General features: G+C 35.7%; 1 protein-coding gene across 9 annotated transcripts in view; it reads left to right on the plus strand.

Annotated features, from left to right (window-relative positions):
- The window catches only part of CEP85L (centrosomal protein 85L), a 212,696-nt gene that overhangs the window by 79,721 nt on the left and 110,183 nt on the right, over positions 1-22,792 (plus strand). Inside the window, exon 1 of one of the 9 annotated variants that reach the window (XM_082474600.1) lies at positions 396-5,808. The exons of the other annotated variants lie outside the window; for them this stretch is intronic. The gene's annotated coding sequence lies outside the window, so the exon portion shown is untranslated. Of the gene's footprint in view, positions 1-395; positions 5,809-22,792 lie in introns of those variants that run through there. 9 annotated transcript variants of the gene reach the window in all.

Raw genomic sequence — 22,792 nt, forward strand, 5'->3', positions numbered from 1 at the left:
AAAGCTGCTATAAATATAAACATTCATGTACAGGTTTTGGTGTGAACACATGTCTTCATTTCTCTATGGTAAATGTCCAGGAGCACAGTAGCTGGTTGTATGGCAGTTGCATGTTTAGTTTTTAAAGAAACTGTCACACTGTTTTCCAAAGTGACTATTCCATTTCCATCAGTGGTGGGAGTGGATCAGTATGGGTGATCTAACTTTCTCTTCATCCTTGCTAGCCCTTGGTGGTTTTTATTTTAATTAATTAATTAATTAATTAATTTTTTCTTTGGTGGTTTTTAAATTTTAGCCTTTCTGATAGGAATGTAGTGATATCTCATTGTGGTTTTTTTTTTTTAATTTTTTTTTTTTTTTAAGAGCTCCTGACTTATTTATTTATTTACTTTTTTTTTTTTGGCTGTGTTGGGTCTTCGTTTCTGTGCGAGGGCTTTCTCTAGTTGTGGCAAGCGGGGGCCACTCTTCATCGCGATGCGCAGGCCTCTCACTATCGTGGCCTCTCTTGTTGTGGAGCACAGGCTCCAGACGCGCAGGCTCAGTAGTTGTGGCTCATGGGCCTAGTTGCTCCGCGGCATGTGGGATCTTCCCAGACCAGGGCTCGAACCCGTGTCCCCTGCATTGGCAGGCAGATTCTCAACCACTGCGCCACCAGGGAAGCCCTCATTGTGGTTTTAATTCTCATTTTCTTAAAGATTAATAATGTTGAACATTTTTTCACATGCTTATTTGCCGTCTGTATGTTCTCTGTTGAAATGTTCTTCATGTCTTTTGCCCATGTTCTAGTTGGATTTTTTTCCTTTTTTTCTGTTGAGTTTTAAGAGTTCTTTATATATTTCAGATACTAATCCTTTGTTGGCTATTCTGTTTGTAAACGTTTTCTTCCAGTCTGACTTGTCTTTTCATCCTCTAACAGTGTCTTTTGCAGAGCAAAAGTTTTTAAGCTTGTGAGTCCGATGTATCAGTTTTTGCCTATATAGATTGTGCTTTTGGGGTCAAGGCTAAGTAAGAACTCTTTGCCTAGTCCCAGATCTTGAATATTCTTCTTTTTTTTCTTTTTTCTAAAATTTTAATCATTTTATGTTTTCCATTTAAGTCTGTGATCCATTTTGAGTTAATTTTGTATAATGTGTGTATGTTTGGGTGTCCCTGAGGCCAGTCTTAGGCTCAATTATTTGCTAGAACTCAGAAAAGCTGTTATACTAATGGTTATGGTTTTTTTTTTTTTTTTTACACTGAAAGGTTACAGATTTAAATTAGTAGTAGAAAAAGAAGCAAAGGACAAGGTCCAGGAGACAGCAGGTCCAAACTTCCAGTTGTCCTCTCCCAGTGGAGTTGTGTGGACAGTGATTAATTCTCTCAGCAGTAGTGTGTGATACCACATACAGAGTATTGCTCACCAGGCGAGGTCATCCAAGCCTTGGTGTCCAGGATTTTTATTGTGGGTAGGTTATGTTGGTATGGTTGACTGCCTTTGTGGATGACCTTAGACTCCAGCCCTTGAGAAGTCAAGCTAATATTACATGGTTCAAGGCTCCAAACATATATCACATTTTTAGCATGGACTATATGGAGTCACTCAAGGTCCCCAGGTAAACAAAGACACTCTCATTAGGCAGGATATTTCAAGGGTTTAGTGGTTGCATCTTAGGAGCCAGACAAGGGCCAGACCTTTCTTGGAATGTGCAGACTGTGGAAAACTCAGACATGCTGATCCTTTCTGCACAGTGTGAGATTTTTAGATTAAGGTTCGTTTTCTTTGCCTAATAAATCTTGAATCCAGAATAATTCCCACTTTATTCTTTTTTCAAACTTGTTTTAGCTATTCTGGTTGCTTTGCTTTTCTATATAAGTTTTAGAATAATTCTGTCTATATCTACAAAAAATCTGGGAATTTAATAGGAATTGTGTTGTCCATATATCAGTTTGGGGAGAATTGCCGTCTTTACTCTGTTGAGTCTTCTAATCCGTTAACATGGTATGTTTCTCCATTTATTTAGATCTTAATTTCATTCACCAGTGTTGTATAGTTTTCAACATACATGTCCAGTACATATTTTGTTAGATTTATAGCTAAGTATTTCATTTTTGGAGGAGTGATTGTAAATGACATTTAATTTTCCAATTTTGGTATCAATATGTTAATTGTATCTTGTGACATTGCTGAACTCTTTGGTTCTAGGAGGCGTTTTTGGGTATATTTCTTGGAGTTTTCTCTGTAGACAGTTATGTCATCTATAAGTAGGAATGTTTTTCCTTTTGATATCAGGCTGATACTAGCTTTATAAAATGAAATGGGAAGTGTTCCCTCCTATTTTCTGGAAGAGATTGTGTAGAATGGTGTTAATTCTCCTTTAAATGTTTATTAGAGTTCTTCATCTGGGCCTAGAATTTCTTTTTTTATAGTTTAAAATCATGAATTAAATTTCCTTAATAGTCATAGAACTATTCAAATTATTTTTCATGTTGGATGAGTTGTGGTAGTTTGTTTTTTTTTTGAGGAAGTAGTCCATTTTGTCTGTTGTCAAATTTGTGAACGTAGAGTTGTTCATAGCATTCTCTTACCTCTGATTTCTGCAACCTCTGTAGTGGTATTTCCTCTTCCATTTCTGGTATTGGTTATTTGTGTCATCTTTCCTTTTTTATTTTTCAGTCTTGGTAGCAATTTGTCAATTTTATTGATCTTTTCAAAGAATCAACTCTTTGTTTCATTAATTTTCTCTTTTGTTTTCTGTGTTCAATTTCAGTGGTTTCTGCTGTTTATTATTTCCTTATTACTGCTTTGGGTTTATTTTGCTCTTTTTCTAAGTTCTTAAGGTGGAAGCTTAGATATTGATTTGAAACTTTCCTCTTAAGATGTATGCACTTAGTGCTATAAAGTTGTCTCTCAGACAAGGTTTAGCTGTGATTCGCAAATTTTGATATTTTGTGTTTTCATTCAGTTCATTATATTTTCTTAATTTACCTTGAGACTTCTTCTTGACCCCAGGGTTATTTAGTAGCATGTTGTTTAGTTTTGAAGTGTTTAGAGATTTTTCTGCTATCTTTCTGTTATTAATTTCTAGTTTAACTCCATTGTGGTCAAAAACATACTTTATGATTTTGTTTCTTTTAAATTTGTCAAGATTTCTTTTAGGTCTCAGCATATGGTCTATTTGGTATATGTTCTGTAAATGTCAATTAGATCCTGTTGGTTGATGGTGTTGTTGATTTTTTTCTATATCCTTGATGATCTTCTGTTTAGTTGTTCAACTGTTGAGAAAGGAAGTATTAAAAGTCTTAACTATGATTGTGGATCTGTGCATTTCTTTTTTTAGTTTTATAAATTTTTGCTGCACATATTGCAGCTCTGTAGTTTGATGCATATGCAATTAGGATTGCTATGTATTCTTGGTGGATTGGCCCTTTTATTATTATATGATGTCTTTCTATCTCTGGTAATTTTTTTTTGTGCTGAAGTCTACTTTATCTGATTTAATATAGCCTCTCCAGCTTTCTTTTAATTAATGTTTAAATGGTGTGTTTTCTGTTCTTTTACTTTTAACTTGTCTGTAACATTATATTCACAGTTAAGTTGCTTGTAACAGCATACAGTTGGATTTGCTAGTCTCTGTCTTTTAATTGATATATTTAGACCATTTACATGTAATGTAATTATTGATGTATTAATATTCAGGTGTTCTGTTTGTTCTTTTTGTTTCTATTTTCATTTTCCTGCCTTCCTGTGGGTTACTTGAACAATTTTAGAATTCTACTTGGACTTAACCATAGTATTTTTAAGTGTATCTCTCCTAGTGGTTGGTTTAGGTTTTACATTATGTGTTTTGTCATATATAATGTAGATATATAATACAGATAACTTACATATACATAGCTTACCATTTTAACAGTTTGAGTGGAGTGTAGAAACATTATCTCCCTTTATATCCTTTTACCTATCCCATTTATAATAAAATTGTTTTAGCTTTTTCCTTTGCATATATTTATAACCATATCAGACAGTGTTATAATTTTTACTTCAACTATCAAACATAATTTGGGAAACTCAAGAGGAGACAGACAGCCTATTGTATTTACTCACATTTTTGCTTCCTGTGCTCTTCCTTTGTGTTGTTCCAAGGTTCCTTTTTATTGTTTCCATTTGGTTCAGAGAATTTCCTTTAGTCCTTCTTTTAAGATGCATGTGCTGGTGACAAATTATCTTAGTTTTTCCCCAACTGAGAATGTCTTGATTTCCCCTGGATTCCTGAAGGATAATTTCAGTAGGTATATAATTCTAGTTTGACAGTTCTTTTCTTTCAGTAGTTGAAAAGTATTGTCACTTCTTTCTGGCCTCCATGGTTTCTGATGACAAATCTGCTCTCATTTTTCCCTGGCTACTTTCAAGATTTTTTTGTCTTCAGTTTTCAGAAATTTAATACCACATGTCTTTAGGTGGATTTCTTTGGGTTTATCCTTTTTGGGATTTGTACATGTTTTTGGGATTCAGCATCTTGAATCTGCAAGTTTATGTCTCTTGCCAAACATTGGAAGTTTTCAGCCATTATTGTCTTTGAGTACTTTTTTAGCCTCTTCCTCTTTTATTCTAGGACTGTGATGGCACAAATTGTAAATCTTTTGTTATTGTCCTGATGCTGTGTCCTTTTTGTTTGTTTGTTTTTCCTTCTGTTTTTCATTTGTTGTTCAGGTTAGGTAATTTTTATTGTTCTGTTTTCCACTTCACTAATATTTTTCTTTTGTCCACTCCGTTCTGCTGTTGAGCCTGTCTGCTGAGATTTTTATTTCTATTGCATTTTTCAGTTATAAATTTTTAATTTTGGTTCTCATTTATATCTTCTGTTTCTTTGCTGAGACCTTTTGTGTGTGTGTGTCACTCCTGTGACACTCTGTGCTCCATCCCCATCCTTTTGTTTTTTGAGCACTTCCTTTTGGGTAGTGTAAGGTGTTACATGATCATCTTATATCTTCCCTACTGTAGCCCTAGGATCAGCCATTTCTCCAAAGATCCCTGGTTCTTTTTATTGGAGAATAGTGTTTAGAAACCAAAATCTGGGTGCTGGGAGTGCTTGTTACCGCTGGGGTTTTATTGCTTCTACACTGTCAAGGAGGCAGAACTAGGTTATATGGTATGAATACTCGCCTGTGTATATATGCATATCTATAATTATTTCTGTGTCTATTCATAAGTATCCATATTAAGCTAAATGAGTTCATACTGATGTCTCTGACTCTAATCCAGTATAGCAGAGCTCATTTTAGCTTTTTCCCCTTACTTGTCTATAATTTCCCTTTCCAACAGTGAGATACCGCCACCATCTACCATCTTTTTACATATTTATTCAGCCCTCAGTATACAAGTAAAGCAGGTTCGGAACTATTAACCCATATTCCCCTCTGTTAGTTTCCTAGGGCTGCCATAACAAATTACCACAAACTGGGTGGCTTAAAACAGCAGAAATATATTTTCTCACAGTTTTGGAGACTGCAGGTTCAAAATCAAGGTATCGACAGGGATATGTTTCCTTCAAAGGCTCTAGGGACAAGTCTTCCTTAATTGTCGCTTCTAGCTTCTGGTGGTTACTGGCAGTCCTTGGCATTCTTTGGTTTGTGGCATGATAGTTTTCATGTCTGCCTCCTTTACATGGCCGCCTTCTCTAGGTCTCCTCTGTGTCTTCAGATATCTCTTTCTCTCTTTCCTTATAAGGACACTGGTCATTGGATTTAGGGCCCACCCATATCCAGTATGACCTCATCTTAACTTAATTACATCTGCAAAGACCCTACTTCAAAATAAGATCACCTTCACAGGTATTGGGGGGTTAAGATTTCAGTGTATCTGTGTGGGGCACACAGTTCAATCCACAACACTCTATTACATCTATGTGGTTAAATGGAGAGCCATAAAATTTTTGGAGAGTAATTTGATCTAAGTAGAGTTGAAAATAAAGCAGGAAACTACTTTGAAGGCTTAAAAAATGTATTATTAGCTATTTGGTCTTGTCACTGAACTATAAAAATTAACTTTTTTTGAGGATAGAATGATGTGGGAAGGATACAGATCTGGAGATTTAAAAGTTGTAGAATGGATGCTCTGGGGTTTTTTTTAGTGCTATTACAAAGCTGTTTGCTTTAAGCAAATCATACTCTTTGTTAACTTTGTTCCTGTGTTATGACTTCTCAAAAATTTACTTGAGGTTCAGAGATAAATTCTTTGGCTTTTTGAAGCTTTGTCTTAGAAACTCAGTACTAATAATCTTCTTATACTCAGTTATTTCAACCTCCATAGAATATTATGGTATTAATCTGGGTCCAGCTGGGAATTTTCTTTCCTCAGTTCAGCCAGGGAAAGGTTAAAAAAAAAATTCCCCTCTCTCCCCCCAGACTAGGCCACACAGTGTCAGGGCTGGGATGCTGCATTTTCATAATGACTGGCTGAAGAACTGAGAATACCTCATTGAGAATATGACTATAATGGTGTCTTTTTTATAATCTCCAGAAACTCTTTGATTCTGCTGTGTATTATTATATATAATTACTCACCTTTTCTATTGCTGTTTAGAAAACTGCTTCTTTTTATTCTTTGAATTAATTTAAAACTATTTGTGTTAACAGCAAATATCACTGCTTTTCTCACTGAATAATTCATCAGGTGTTAAATGCAAGTCCCTATAATTTTTTTTTTAATATTTATTTATTTATTTATTTATGGCTGTGTTGGGTTTTCGTTTCTGTGCGAGGGCTTTCTCTAGTTGCGGCAAGTGGGGGCCACTCTTCATCGCGGTGTGCGGGCCTCTCACTATCGCAGCCTCTCTTGTTGCAGAGCACAGGCTCCAGATGCGCAGGCTTAGTAATTGTGGCTCACGGGCCTAGTTGCTCTGCGGCATGTGGGATCTTCCCAGACCAGGGCTCGAACCCGTGTCCCCTGCACTGGCAGGCAGATTCTCAACCACTGCACCACCAGAGAAGCCCAAGTCCCTATAATTTTTTAGGGATGAAGAGCATGATTCTCACTTTCTTCTTGAATTGGGCTGATGTGAAGATGTTATTTTTATTTATTTATTTATTTTTGGCCTTCCATTAGATCTTGCCATTACCTCCAAGTTGAACTCCCAACTCCTTTCCCTGCTAGTTTTTTAATTAATACATAAAACAATGAGTGATTTTACTGGTATGTTACAGAACACTATACAAAATATTCTAATGGACAAAGAATCCATTGAGTTCAAGGCATGATCATAATAGGTAATGTTATTTAGAGGCTATTCTCTGTGGATAGAGCAGTGTCAGAATTTGAAGACAAAGGGCAAGTAGGGAAAGAGTTCTAGGAAAGGATGATGAGTATAACAATGGTGCATGAAAATAAGATGGAGTAGTAGGACTCTGGGAGACTGACAATAAATAACAGAAACTTGGGGCTCCTGTGGAAAATGAATCAGAATTATGGTTTGAATGACAGTGCTGGTAATGAATGACTTTGATTACATTTATTTATTGACTGTCAGGAGAGGTGAAGGGTACGCCTGTTTAAAAAAAAAATCAATTATTTAAGAATGTTATCTAAAAATAGGGAATAATTTTAGCAAGCATATTAAAGATTATTTAGAACAAAAGCTTAGGGTGTTTGCTGATACAACACTTGATTCCAGTTAGTGTAGTTTTCTTTCCTGAATTTATGTCTTTCTGAAGTTCTCATGATTTCTGCTTCATGGGAGCTATTTACCGTCTCTGTTCTTTGGTAAGTTTCCTGAGTCGTCTAATTTGTAATCTTTGTTTTTCCTTGTTGGATTTGCTACATGCCATATCTGTTTAATGTAAAGGGCTCAGGGAAATAACCATTGTGGAGGATTATTGAATATTGAAAATAGCCTTGCATTAGAATATAACTAATAGGTTGATATTTATAACATAATGTCAGCATTAAAACATGCTGTGTATTAGATTATTTCATATCAGTGTCATGTGGATACTTTATACATATATCTATATACACACTTATATATGCTTTACATACTTTGGTCTTTGATTACATAAATCTTTTTGTCATCCACTAATCATAGGTCTATAAAGTATTTATTTTTCTCATTTATAAAATTAAACAAATCTATCCTTATTAAATTCCACACATAATAGAATAACCTAAAAAGTGTCATCTCCTTTGTACTAAACCCCCAGTTGAGAATTACGGTGGTGTAAAATTATATTAATTTTAAATAATATACATGAAATTTGGACCTGTTACCAAATATAATTTGAGTTTGTTTTAGAATGTATCTGCAGAATATTTTAGTTAACTGCCTTTAACTCTGTTACTGTTAATATTTGTCTTGGAGGAGGGTATATATTCCTACTTGATTTCTGAGGCTGTGGCATGAAGTGCTATATTATTTTGGTTTGCTGTGACAATTTTTAGCTGAAATGTGTGAATACATTTGAATTCTTAAAAGACGGATTATTGTAAAAACCTCAATATATGTAGCAAATAACTGCATGATTTACATCCTACATGGGTTTATTAACAAAAACTCAATGTAACTTATCACAATTTACATACTATACTTGATACAATATATGCACTTACATCTATTGTAAATTACTGTCATTTCCTTTCTGAAGATATTCAGGGTAGTTTATGGAAAACAGTAGTATAGAGCTGTGTGATTCAATATGGTAGCCACTAGTAACATGGGGGTATTGAGTGCTTGAACTATGCCTGGTCCAAATTGAGATGTAAGCTGCACACTGGATTTGAATATTTTGTATTAAAAGAATATAAAGTATCTCATTAATACGTTTTAATATTGATTACATAATGGTATACTATTTTAGATATAGTGGGTTAAATAAAAGATATTATGATTTTTAAAATAAATTTATTTATTTATTTATGGCTGCGTTGGGTCTTCGTTGCTGCACGTGGGCTTTCTCTAGTTGCAGCGAGCGGGGGCTACTCTTCATTGCGGTGCGCGGGCTTCTCATTGCGGTGGCTTCTCTTGTTGTGGAGCATAGGCTCTAGGTGCGCGGGCTTCAGTAGTGTGGCACATGGGCTCAGTAGTTGTGGCTCGTGGGCTCTAGCGCGCAGGCTCAGTAGTTGTGGCGCATGGGCTTAGTTGCTCTGCGGCATGTGGGATCTTCCCGGACCAGGGCTCGAACCCGTGTCCCCTGCATTGGCAGGCAGATTCTTAACCACTGCGCCACCAGGGAAGTCCCAATAAAAGATATTATTGAAGTTAATTTTACCTTTTTTTTTTTATGTAGTTACTGTAAAACTTAAAATTACAAATGTAGCTTGCATTGTTATTTTTTAAAATAAATTTATTTATTTATTTTGGCTCTGTTGGGTCTTCATTTCTGCACACAGGCTTTCTCTGGTTGTGGCACGCATGCTTCTTATTGCAATGGCTTCTCTTGTTGCGGAGCATGGATTCTAGGTGCGTGGGCTTCAGTAGTTGTGGCACGAGAGCTCAGTAGTTGTGGCTTGTGGAGTCTAGAGCATAGGCTCAGTAGTTGTGGTGCACAGGCTTAGTTGCTCCGTGTCATGTGGGATATTCCCGGACCACGGACCAAACCTGTGTCCCCTGCATTGGCAGGTGGATTCTTAACCACTGCGCCACCAGGGAAGTCCCACTTACATTATATTTTTATTGGACATATTGGTATTGACAGTATCATTTGTAAAGGGTTTACTTTCAAAGATTTTACGAGTGTGTATATATGTTTATATATTTCCCAGTAGAAACAATATTGGCTTCTTAAAATAGCTACTGTCACCCCACTTAATATTTAATATAATAGAAATTTATATCCTTAGCATTATGTCTGTGATAAATTATATTCTACTGTCAGTCTGAGGCTACTAAAAGCATACTCCTTTTATCATTTTGACAGTGGTAAAAGCTTCACTGCAGTGGGATTGCCCTGGTTCCTTTGGCAAAGAGAAAGTTAAGGTTTCTGTGGTGAGATATAAATGTTTGGGTTAGGGAAGATTTTAGACTGGAGAATCCCTGAAATTCTGAAGAGTTCTGTTGCTCAGTTAAGGAATGGGGAAAAGGAATAATGTCAGTGATCCCTGCTGGAATTCTCCCATCAGGTGTGAAGTATAGGCCCTCAGACTTAATTAGGAGGAAGAGGGAACATTATCCTGGAGTCTCACATAGCTGACTGCTAGACCAGTGGGTACCCACATGAAAGTGAGCAGGTAAAGAGTGTGATTGCACCAGTTTTTCACATGTAAAGTTTGGATGCAATTTGAGTGTTTAGAAGGAAAAAGCCTATCTTGCCACAAGCCTCTGAAATTTGTTCTTTGCAAATAACATTATGTTCATGTTATATAATTCAAATATTTAACCTGTAATAGTAAATTTTGAGTTCTTATTTATCTTAATGATTATCTTTGTTTAAAAGACAATTGTGGTTAAATGGTATACCTCTATAAACTAAATGTAAATTTAATTTTGGGGGTATAGATAAAAGTACATGAATAAATTTTACTTAAATTCCATGATATATTAAGTAAACAGTACAGCTATGAAGTAAGTCATCAAACCTTAAACAAACTATAAGGTACTGTCTAGTTAGACCTTCACTCTCACTCCCCCTTCTTTGCCCTATAGTACTGTATGCTTATAACTGATGTTCCAGTCGATGCTCTTTGGCCATTGCTAAATCCTCAAGGTATTCTGTGAATCATCTGGAAAAATAACATTATTTTTAATTTTAATGTTGTGTTTTATTTTAATTATTTAAAAATTTAAAATTCATACATGAGTGTAGAATATATAATTATCACACAGACTGTAAATGCTCAAGTAATGATAAATATCCAGCTTTGTAAATGATACGACACAAATGAAGGTACCTTTCTATTCTTTGCTAACATGCAGCTTTTAGAAGTTTGTTCATTTATTCACTTAATAAATATTTATTGAGTACTTTGTTTCAAAAACTGCAGAACTGCAGAGATCAACATGGAGAGGATTACATCAAAATCTCAGCAGGGAAAGAACTCTAGTATAGAAAAATATTCTAAAATTACCATTGAGCGATTTGCTTTTAGCCATGGTATTTTGAGATTTCAAATAATGCTAAATAAGAGTGTGAGATTTTTATATTTAACAAGTTGGAACACTAACATTAGTGGCACCACCTTTTAGCTGTGGTAATTTGTTCATGCGGAGTCAGATTCCAGGGTGGGAGGAAGTAGATCTGTGACATAAGGATAGACGTGCCTGCAGAACTACCAAATTGTAACATAAGCCACATCAACAGATCACCAATTTCTTTCTTGGTTTTCTTTAATGAGACCTGGAGGCCATGTATAAATAGCTGCTGCTGGCACAGAAAGGAGAGTTGTTCTTGAAGTATACAGCATTTGTTGTGTAGGGCATAACCTAGATGTGGTCCCAGAGTTGAGTAATTAAGGAAGAAGCAAGAGGAGTATAGGACTGGGAGTATAGGACCCTGAGGCTAGAAAAGAACTTAATTTTTGCTTAGACTTGGCTCTGTAACCTTCCACAGGACAGTCTTCCTCTCCCGAATCACATGGTGCCTGAGAGGCAGGCTCACATTGCAGTTCTTTTATTTTTTTAAATCTGAGCTTTTAAGTGTAGCTTCTAATAGTCTATTTGGGGCTAATTTTCAAGCATATTTATATATTTTACTAAAAAAAGGTACAGATAGAGTTAAATATTTTTTCTTTGATAATTTCCAACTGCTAATTTGTATCAGAGATAATTTTCTTATCTAATTAACCTCATTTATATCAAGTAGGAGGGACTGATAAAAATGGACTTCAATTTAATCAAATCTTCATTAGTTAGTTGTTTTTACTAAGAAATAATGGGACTGTTGAATAGTATAAATTTTGAGGTCATCCTGTGAGTATGTGTCAGAAAGGAAGAAAAATAAGAAAAGTTAACATTTGGTGCCTTGTCCTTATTTTATGAAGAAACGAAGGCCTTGTAATGTAAGGACTTGTTTAGTCATTTATTCATGTGACCAATATTTATCCTCTACTGTGTGTCAGGTCCTGTGCTAGTGGTTAGAATTAAACAGACATTTTCTTTGTTCATTGTATACATAAAATCTAGTGGAGAAGACAATACAGGAAATAATTATCATAAAATATGAGCAGTATGATAGGCAAAGTACATAGGGTAGGAGGACATTCCTAAATCCACTGGATTTGGGGAAGGACCCCTGGCAGAAGTGATGTTTAAGCTGAGGACCAAAAAGGTGAGTAAGAACTGACAGGGCAAAACAAGGCAGGAGAGTAGTCTAGGCTGAGAGGACAGCATGGTCAAAACTGGGAGGTGAGAGAACATTCTGAGGATGAATCAAGAGGAGAGCAAAACGGGATGCCAGGGGACCACTGGCATTGCAGGTGGGAGCCAATGATGACTTGTTCATAAAAGGAGACAGTAGGAAAGGAGAAAATTAGATGATTCAGGAGATAATTAGGCAATGAAAATCATACATTCTTTTATACAACTTTATTGAGATATAATTTATATACCATATAATTTACCCATTTAAAATGTACAACTCAGTGGCTTTTAGTATTATATTCACAGAGTTGTATATGTATCACCCGAATGAATTTTAGGGCATTTTCATTACCCCAAAGAGAAACCCCACTCCCCTTAGCCATCACCCCCTCCTTCAACAACCCTATGCCCCCTACCATAGGCAACCACTAATTTTGGAAGACGTCATAAAAATTTCCCAAGGCTCTGTTTTCTTTGCTTGTGTATTTTATTACAGTGTTTAGGTTTCATTAGTTTACTTTGCTAAATGGTTTCTTTAAAACACCTCATCTTAATGTAAAATATCCTCTTGTTCTTACTCTTGTTTTTTTTTCTTTTTTACAGAAAATTTCAAACATATACTAAAGTAAAAAGAAGGCAAAATGGTAAAACCCACATGTACACAACACCAAACTTATACAATTGTAAATTTATAACACATGGCAATCTTATTTCAGATATTCTGTGCTCACCCCCATACCTTAGGTGATATTTTCAAGCAAATCAAGAGTTCCCCCATAACCTTTTAATTACAATAGTAATAATATTTATTGAGCATTTACTGTGTATAAGGCATCATGATAAGAGGTTTACATGATTGTTTCAGTTAATTCAAAAATAACTTGTTGGGTACAATTCTATACCCATTTTATAGGCGAAGTAAATGATATTTATTTAGACTGTTCTCTAACCTGTTTCCTTGCTTTATTAAGGTTCATTTCATTGGTGAATAATCTTATGTTGCTGCAACTTCATAGCTTTGGAACTTTCAGGACTCTGATGATGAGTACTTCCATAACATGACCTCCAGATATTACAGTGGATTAGTTGGTCTGTTGACCTTAACGTTAATAAGAGTATGTACCATAGATTTTTTCAGTGTGAGGTTTTATACTTCTATACATGATTAAAATTTTTTTTTCATTATAGAATCCTTCTGAGGTCAAATATAATCATTTTCTCTTTACTGATGAAAAATAAAACTTAGAGGACATTAACAACATCTGGGTTTATACAGCGGTTCATGTGGTGCAGCTGAGATTCTTCAAGTCTAACTCTAAAGCCCTGCACTTAACCGCACTGTTAGATATCTGCTCTTGAAGGGAGAAACTAGAGAGGAAGAAGAACTGAGAGGTGTAGTGTAGGATAGTGTAGGTAATACTAGGCTGAGAAACAGGAGACCAGGATTCTCTTTTGAGATCTATACTTGGTCAAGTAATTTAACCTTTATGGACTTAGTTCTTCATTTGCATATGGAAAGAGGTGAAGGGTTATATACAGAATACTTTTTTGCTTGTGAAATCAAATAATTTCAAGGCAGTATTCAAAACAATTATGATTTATATTCTTTTGCAAACCAAATAACCCTTTTCCTTTGCTCCCCATCTCTACTTAATTTTCTTGTTAATCTACCTTACTGCTTAAAATATTTCAATTTAAAATTTTAAACATGGCATATAAGAACATTACAGCTGTAGTAAATTTGCAGAAATTAAAATTGTTTGTTGGAGGTATATTTTGTATCTTTATGGCCCTCATTTTTACCTTCATTGTTGTTCATCCATCCATTTGTCTATTCATTTACTCATTTTTTCCTATCATTTTGCTTCTTGATCTGGTAGAATATGAACCTGACCAAGCTGAGCTGAATTTAGTCCATTTTTGAGAACTGTGATGAACCCATGTACTTCTGACCTGTAAAGACCTTTCAGTCGCACAGCCATGGGTTTAGGGAAGAGGTTAATGACTTCACATTTCCCCAGACATGCAAGTGGTTAGAGGACCAAATGATAATTTCTTGTCAGTTCTGTCATAAAGTAACAGTTTTTTTTCCTGAGAAAATTTGAATTTTTGAAAATCACGTCCCATAATTTGAGATCATTACAATTTGATTTATAACCATTTTTATAGGAGAGAAATAACACTTTTAGCTCTTTGCAAGTAAACTGCCCGATGAGACTTAATCTAAATTGAAACTAGAAGGAGATATCTAGAAAATGGTACAGTTGAATGACATTTTAAAAGCCATTCAAGAAAAAGATAACTAAAATTTTTGCGTAAATACAAAAAGGAGCTTTTTTACTGACTAGCTTTTAAAATTAGTTTTTTTTTTTTAAAAATTAATTAATTAATTAATTTATATTTTTGTCTGCGTTTGGTCTCCGTTGCTACTTGCAGGCTTTCTCTAGGTGCGGTGAGCGGGGGCCACTCTTCGTTGTGGTGCACGGACTTCCCATTGAGATTGCTTCTCTTGTTGTGGAGCACGGGCTCTAGGCGCATGAGCTTCAGCAGCTGTGGCATGTGGGCTCAGTAGTTGTGGCTCGTGGGCTCTAGAGCACAGGCTCAGTAGTTGTGGCACATGGGCTTAGTTTCTCCGTGGCATGTGGGATCTTCCCAGACCAGGGATCGAACCCGTGTCCCCTGCATTGGCAGGCGGATTCTTAACCACTGCGCCACCAGGGAAGTCCCTAAAATTAGTTTTGCTTTGAATTGTTGACCTCTTTAAACTATACTTCAGATTGTCCTTTAATAAAGTTGCCAGTAGTCTGGTTGGAGATCAGAAATGCCCCCCTTTTTTAAAAACCAGCTTTTCATCTTGTTTTATATAAACTTATAGAATGAAGCTTCTTACTTTGTTGTGAATGGTTGCTAAGAGACAGTGTACAAAAAGAGCTTGAGAACTAATTTGTGAACAGTGTAGACTTCTGTAATTATTTTAAACAAGTTATTTTAGAACTTCTCACTCGTTTTCTGCTTCAATAGGATTTGAAGTGACTTCACAAAATACAATTGAGAAAAAATATAAAATATTCAAGAAAAAAAGGTGATCGGTAATAATGATTAGACAATAACAAAATGAGAACCAAGATTTGCATAGAATTGTGTACTACTGCTATCAAGTACAGTTGCTAAAAGAATAGGTCATAGGTTTGAAAGTAGGGAAACAGAAGCTTCTCTCTATTCTTAAGATATAATGAATAAAAGCAAGCAATTCATGGAACTATGCTTTTCATGATCTTGATACCTGACATACAGTTTTCCTAATGTTCTTGATAGTTATTTCTGTGTAATTCTTTTATGTAATCATCCTCAGTCTCTATGCAGATACCATAATGCCAAAATAGGACTTAATATTTTAGGTGTATCTTTTATAAACATTTAGCTAGATTAAAAAAATTATGTGGACAATTCTTGTGTTTTGAGTGGATATTCACCTACTGTGATTGTTAAATTTTGATGCATTTTAAATCATATTGTATACTTTCTAGTCTGCTTTTCTCAAGTTTTTTCCTTCTTGCCTTCTTTTGTTTCACTTTCTCTTCATGACATTTTCCTTCTAGTTTATTAGAAGTTATACACACGTATCTCTTATGAGCTATAATTCATATACTATACAATTCACCCATTTAAAGTATACAATTTAATGCTTTTTAATATATTCTCAGAATTGTTCAACTATTACCACAGTCTAAGTTTAGAACATTTTTTAGCCCACCCCCCTCCTCCCCAAAAGAAGTCTGTTAGCTGTCACTCCCCACCTTCCCTCCCATCCCTAAGCAACCACTAATCTGTATAAATTTCTTTTTTCTGGACATTTCATATAAATGGAATCATCTAATATATCGTCCTTTGTGACTGACTTTCACTTAGCATAATGTTTTCAAGACTCATCATGTTGTAGCATGTATCAGTACTTCATTTCTTTTTATTACCATAATAAAAGATAATATTCCATTGTACCACTTTTCATTTATCCATTGATCACTTGATGGACATTGCATTATTCTGACTTTTTGGCTGTTAAGAATAATGCTTCTGTGAATATGTTTCCATTTCTTTTGGGTGTATACCTAGGAGTGGAATTGCTGGATCATACGGTAGGTAACTCTGTTTAACCTTTTGAGGAACTGCCACACTGTTTCCTAAGCAGCGGCACCATTTTACATTCCAATCAGCATTGTATGAGGGTTCCAATTTCTCCACATCCTTGCGAACACTTGACACTTACTATCTGTCATTCGGATGATAGCCATCCTAATGGGTGTGAAGTGGTGTCTCATTGTGGTTTTGATTTGCATTTCCCTAAAAATGACAAACAAAAATGTCCTTTTCGTATGCTTTAATAGGACCATCTGTATATCTTCTCTGGAGAAACGACTATTCAAATTCCACATCCATTTTTAAATTGGATTGTTTGTGTTTTTATTATTGAGTTGTGTTTCTTATATAATCTAGATGAAAGTCCCTGTCAGATGTGTAATTGCAAAAATTTTCTCCCTTTCTTTGGGCTGTCCTTTTACTTTCTTGATGGTATCATTTGCAGCAAAAATTTTAAAAATTTTATTGAAGTTCAGTTTATTTTCTTTTGTTGCTTGGACTTTTGGTGTTGCATCTAAGAAATCACTTCCTGACTTAAGATCATGAAGATTTACACCTATGGTTTCTTCTAAGAGTTTTATAGTTTTAGCTGTTACATTTAGGCCTATGATTCATTTTGAGTTAATACTTGTTGAAGGTATAAGGTAGGGGTACAGCTTTGTATTCTTTTGCTTGTGGCTATATAGTTGTGAGCTCTACCTATTCTTTTAGTTGTTAATGTAGAGATTATAATGTGCATCCCTAACTTGACTGTAATGGTAGTATGCTGCTCCACCCCTGTTGTATTTGTCATAGTTGATATTTTGGTTTTATCTCTCCCCCTCTCTTTTTTTTAACCCAGAAGTTAGATAGTGTTATGCAATTATTGGTGTTTTTAGATTTAATCACAGCTTTGCTGTTTTTTAAAAAAAACCTCATTCCTTTTTACAACTCATGACTCATTTTTCTTCTTTAGTGAAAGAAACTTAAGGAATGTTAGTAGTTCTTTTAATGAGTCGGTTGGTGATAAGCTCTGTTTCTGTTTAGCAGAAAATATATTTTGCCTTCATCTTGAAAGATAGCTTAGCGTTCCAAACAATTCTTGCGTGCCACTTATTTACTCTTAACCCTTTGGAGATATTATTTCACTGTGCTCTGGATTCCATTATTGCTGTTGAGAAGTTGGCTATCATTCTGAGAGTTCTTTTATGAACAGTCTCCCTTTTCTCTCTGGCTCACTTCTTTTTTTTTTAATTTAATTTTAATTTAATTTAATTTAATTTAATTTTTTTGGCTGTGTTGGGTCTTCGTTTCTGTGTGAGCGCTTTCTCCAGTTGCGGCAAGCGGGGGCCACTCTTCATCGCGGTGCGCGGGCCTCTCACTATCACAGCCTCTTGTTGTGGAGCACAGGCTCCAGACGTGCAGGCTCAGTAGTTGTGGCTCATGGGCCTAGTTGCTCCGCGGCATGTGGGATCTTCCCAGACCAGGGCTCGAACCCGTGTCCCCTGCATTGGCAGGCAGATGCTCAACCACTGCGCCACCAGGGAAGCCCCTGGCTCACTTCTTATTGTCTGGTGTTTTGTAGTTTCCTTGTCCTGCCGCTGTGTGTGTGTAATGGTGAAGTTGTAAACCCCGAGAAGGGCTATGTTCATATTTTATTGCAAATAATATATTTGCATTGTCTTTTCTACTTAGCACAGTGCCTTGTACATAATACGTTGTTAGAAGATTGTTTGGTTGAACTACTACTGAATTTCTTTATATAGGTCTCTTTTCCTACCAGAGTGTAGTTTAGAATATTTTTAAAATATTTACCTAAAAATATAGGGAATACTTAGAAACGTTCATTTGTTTAAAAAAAGAGTTAAATGTGGCTTAAAAATTTTTTTTCTCATATGATACATGATCATGACATTAGCAGGAAGGGGAAAAAGTCACGGTGTTCTATAAAACTTAATTATTGACTTTGGGATAGACTTAATATTTTTATTTAAAATATAAAATATTTATATTTTATATTGACTGAAAATATATTAAGCTGTTACACTTTAAATCAGAATATTTTGATATAGGGTTATAGTTTCCTGATCATTTTTTTCTTTGTAAAGACTCATGATTTATTGTTATAATATGTATCTGGAAGGTGTGGTTTTTTAAAAAATTTAATTCCTTTATACTATAAGAAAGAGCAGAGAGAGACTGTCTCTATATACAAGAGAAGATAGAATCAATCTCGCATCTATTGCCAGATAAGAATAATATGACAGTGAAACAGAAGGTTGGGATTTTGTTCAGAATTCAGGACTTTGTTATCTTAAATATAATTCACTTGCATTATCAGATTACAGCAATGTCCTCTTATATTTTTCCCCTATAAGCTGAAATCTGTCTGAAACCATTAGCTCTTCTGTGCTCTCTATAAACCCTGTCCTCTGGTTCGTTTGGTTTTTTTTTAATTTTTAAATTTTAAAAATAAATTTATTTATTTATTTTGGCTGCATTGGGTCTTCATCGCTGTGCGTGGGCTTTCTCTAGTTGCGGCGAGCGGGGGCTACTGTTCGTTGCGGTGCATGGGCTTCTCATTGTGGTGGCTTCTCTTGTTGCGGAGCACGGGCTCTAGGCCTTCAGGCTTCAGTAGTTGTGGCTCGCGGGCTCTAGAGCGCAGGCTCAGTAGTTGTGGCGCACGGGTTTAGTTGCTCTGTGGCATGTGGGATCTTCCTGGACTAGGGCTCAAACCCGTGTCCCCTGCATTGGCAGGCAGATTCTTAACTACTGTGCCACCCGGGAAGTTCCATGTCCTCTGGTTTTTAAAAGGACGGCCTTCTGCCGGTTTTAGATTTCACTTGTTCTAACTTAGATATGGGCTGGATGCCATGATAATAACTTGCATTTGGGATTTGTGGCTACAATTAGGTAGTATAATAAAGCACATTAGGAATCACATTGCATCTACCTGTAATTGATTGTGTTTTGTTGGGCAAAATAAATTATTTTTTGATTCATCTCTTAGATAGAATGGTCTTTTTTTTCAGATACTTAAACTGTCAAATATTTAATACTTTGTTCATTAATTCATGGTGTATATGTGCATGAGTATGTATGTGCATATGTATGTGGGTAGACTGAACTTTAATCCTTAGTTTTCACAGTAATGAATTCTGAATGTCACAGTAAATCAGTTTTTACAGTGAAACTCAGATACTGGTGATGGTTGAACTTAAGATATTTAAACTTGAAGGCTTCAGAACTGGAATCAGTCCTAGGTGGAATGACGTGGTGAATAGAACAGCAGAATCACTTATTAAAAAGTGTTGTTTCCTGGACCCTCTCTACTCTAACTGAATGAGAATCTCTCAGAGTAGGGCTCGAGATACCAGGTAAGTTTGTTGTATTTTAAAGTTTGAGAACTTCAGGTATAAGTGACTTTTGGAGTAAATACTATTCTCAATATAATGTTCTATGAACAGTATATATTATCAGTAGCTTTCAGATTTGTAGGAGTAAATACTAGTCTGATGTGGAATTGGTTTTTATCACCAATTGTTGATTTTCTCTGCAGTTGGGAAATATTGAGCTACCAAGGTAGACAGGAAGTTAGCATGTTATCAGATAAAAGTAGCACCCAGGATTAGTGATCTCTGGTCTCGGAAGTTTCAGCTGTGACATGGAAAGTGAGACAGTCACCTGATACATAATTCATACTTTAGTAACAGTGTTCTTTGAGATATTTCAAACTCTCTGAGGTCACAAAATAAAACACCTTTGCAGAACTTTGGCCAAATGGTAATTAAAATAAGACGTTGTGTAAAGTAAGATGTGAAAGCATCTTTCTCCTTTTCTCCTCTTTCTATCGTTGTTTATTAAATTTGGGGTATATTCCTCTAGATCATTTCTCTGCCCGTGAATATATATGTATTTACATACACATATGCACATGTATACATATATTTCCTTATATGTTTGCATATTTTAAATATTGATGTATACAGACAGATTGCCCCTCTTCTTCCAAAGGCTATAACAATTTATGTTCTTACCATCGTAGGATCTTAGCAACCTTTAATAATTTTATGAATATGATAGGGAATGTACTTCTACTATTTAGTGAGTTGAAACATCTTTTTTTGAAAAACAAACTTCTTAAAAAAATTTATTTTATTGAAGTATAGTTGATTTACAATATTGTGTTAATTTCTGCTCTACAGCAAAGTGATTCAGTTATACATTTATACATTCTTTTTCATATTCTTTTCCATTACAGTTTATCACAGGATATTGAATATAGTTCCCTGTGCTGTACAGTAGGACCTTGTTTATCCATTCTATATATACTAGTTTGCATCTGCTAATCCCCAACTCCCAATCCATCCCTCTCCCACCCCCTACTCCCCACCCCCCTTGGCAACCACAGTCTGCAAGTCTGTTTCTGTTTTGTAGATAAGTTCATTTGTATCATATTTTAGATTCCACATACAAGTGATATCGTATGATATTCATCTTTCCCTTTCTGACTTAGTTCGCTTAATATGATAATCTATAGGTCCATCCATGTTGCTGCAAGTGGCATGATTTCATTGTTTCTTATGGCTGAGTAGTATTCCATTGTACATATGTACCACATCTTTTTTTTTTTTTTTTAATTATTTATTTATTTATTTATTTATTTATTTATTTATTTATGGCTGTGTTGGGTCTTCGTTTCTGTGTGAGGGCTTTCTCTAGTTGAGGCAAGTGGGGGCCACTCTTCATCGCGGTGCGCGGGCCTCTCACTATCGTGGCCTCTCCCGTTGTGAAGCACAGGCTCCAGACGCGCAGGCTCAGCAATTGTGGCTCACGGGCTTAGTCGCTCCGCGGCATGTGGGATCTTCCCAGACCAGGGTTCGAACCCGTGTCCCCTGCATTGGCAGGCAGATTCTCAACCACTGCGCCACCAGGGAAGCCCTGTACCACATCTTTATCTATTCATCTGTCAGCAGACACCTAGGCTGCCTCCATTAAACATGTATTCTTTATTTGCTTTTGTTTTGTTTTGTTTTGTGGTTTGCTTATTGATTTCTTTTGCCTATTTTAAAATTAGGTTGTTAGGTGTTTGTTTTTGGGTTTGTTTTTTTTTTTGGAGTTCTTTGTACAGTATGGATATTTAGCCTTTTGCCTGTTATACTGAACATATCACTTATTTTAGCTATTTCTTTTTTTTTAACATCTTTATTGGAGTATAATTGCTTTACAATGGTATGTTAGTTTCTGCTTTATAAAAAAGTGAATCAGCTGTGTGTGTACATATATCCCCATATCCCCTCCCCCTTGCGTCTCCTTCCCACCCTCTCTATCCTGCCCCTCTAGGCGATCACAAAGCACCGAGCTGATCTCCCTTTGCTATGCAGCTGCTTCCCACTAGCTCTCTAGTTTACATTTGTTAGTGTATATATGTCCATACCACTCTGTCACTTCGTCCCAGCTTACCCTTCCCCCTCCCCATGTCCTCAAGTCCATTCTCTACATCGGCATCTCTATTCCTGTCCTGCCCCTAGGTTCTTCAGAACCTTTTTTTTTTTTTAGATTCCATATATATGTGTTAGCATACAGTATTTGTTTTTCACTTTCTGACTTACTTCACTCTGTATGACAGTCTCTATGTCCATCCACCTCACTACAAATAACTCAGTTTCGTTTCCTTTTATGGCTGAGTAATATTCCATTGTATATATGTGCCACATCTTCTTTATCCATTCATCTGTCGATGGGCATGTAGGCGGCTTCCATGTCCTGGCTATTGTAAATAGAGCTGCAGTGAACATTGTGGTACATGAATCTTTTTGAATTATGGTTTTCTCAGGGTATATGCCCTGTAGTGGGATTGCTGGGTCATATAGTAGTTCTATTTTTAGTTTTTTAAGGAACCTCCATATTGTTCTCCCTAGTGGCTGTATCAATTTACATTCCCACCAACAGTGCAAGAGGGTTCCCTTTTTTCCACACCCTTTCCAGCGTTTATTGTTTGTAAATATTTTTGATGATGGCCATTCTGACTGGTGTGAGGTGATACCTCATTGTAGTTTTGATTTGCATTTCTCTAATGATTAATGATGTTGAGCATCCTTTCCTGTGTTTGTTGGCAATCTGTATATCTTCTTTGGAGAAATGTCTGTTTAGGTCTTCTGCCCATTTTTGGATTGGGTTGTTTTTTTTTTTTGATATTGAGCTGCATGAGCTCCTTGTATATTTTGGAGATTAATCCTTTGTCAGTAGCTTCGTTTGCAAATATTTTCTCCCATTCTGAGGGTTGTCTTTTCATCTTATTTATGGTTTCCTTTGCTGTGCCAAAGCTTTTAAGTTTCATTAGGTCCCATTTGTTTATTTTTGTTTTTATTTCCATTTCTCTAGGAAGTGGGTCAAAAAGGATCTTGCTGTGA

This window comes from Balaenoptera physalus (assembly GCF_965194825.1).
Source record: "Balaenoptera physalus genome assembly, chromosome: 9".
Taxonomy (NCBI): Eukaryota; Metazoa; Chordata; class Mammalia; order Artiodactyla; family Balaenopteridae; genus Balaenoptera; species Balaenoptera physalus.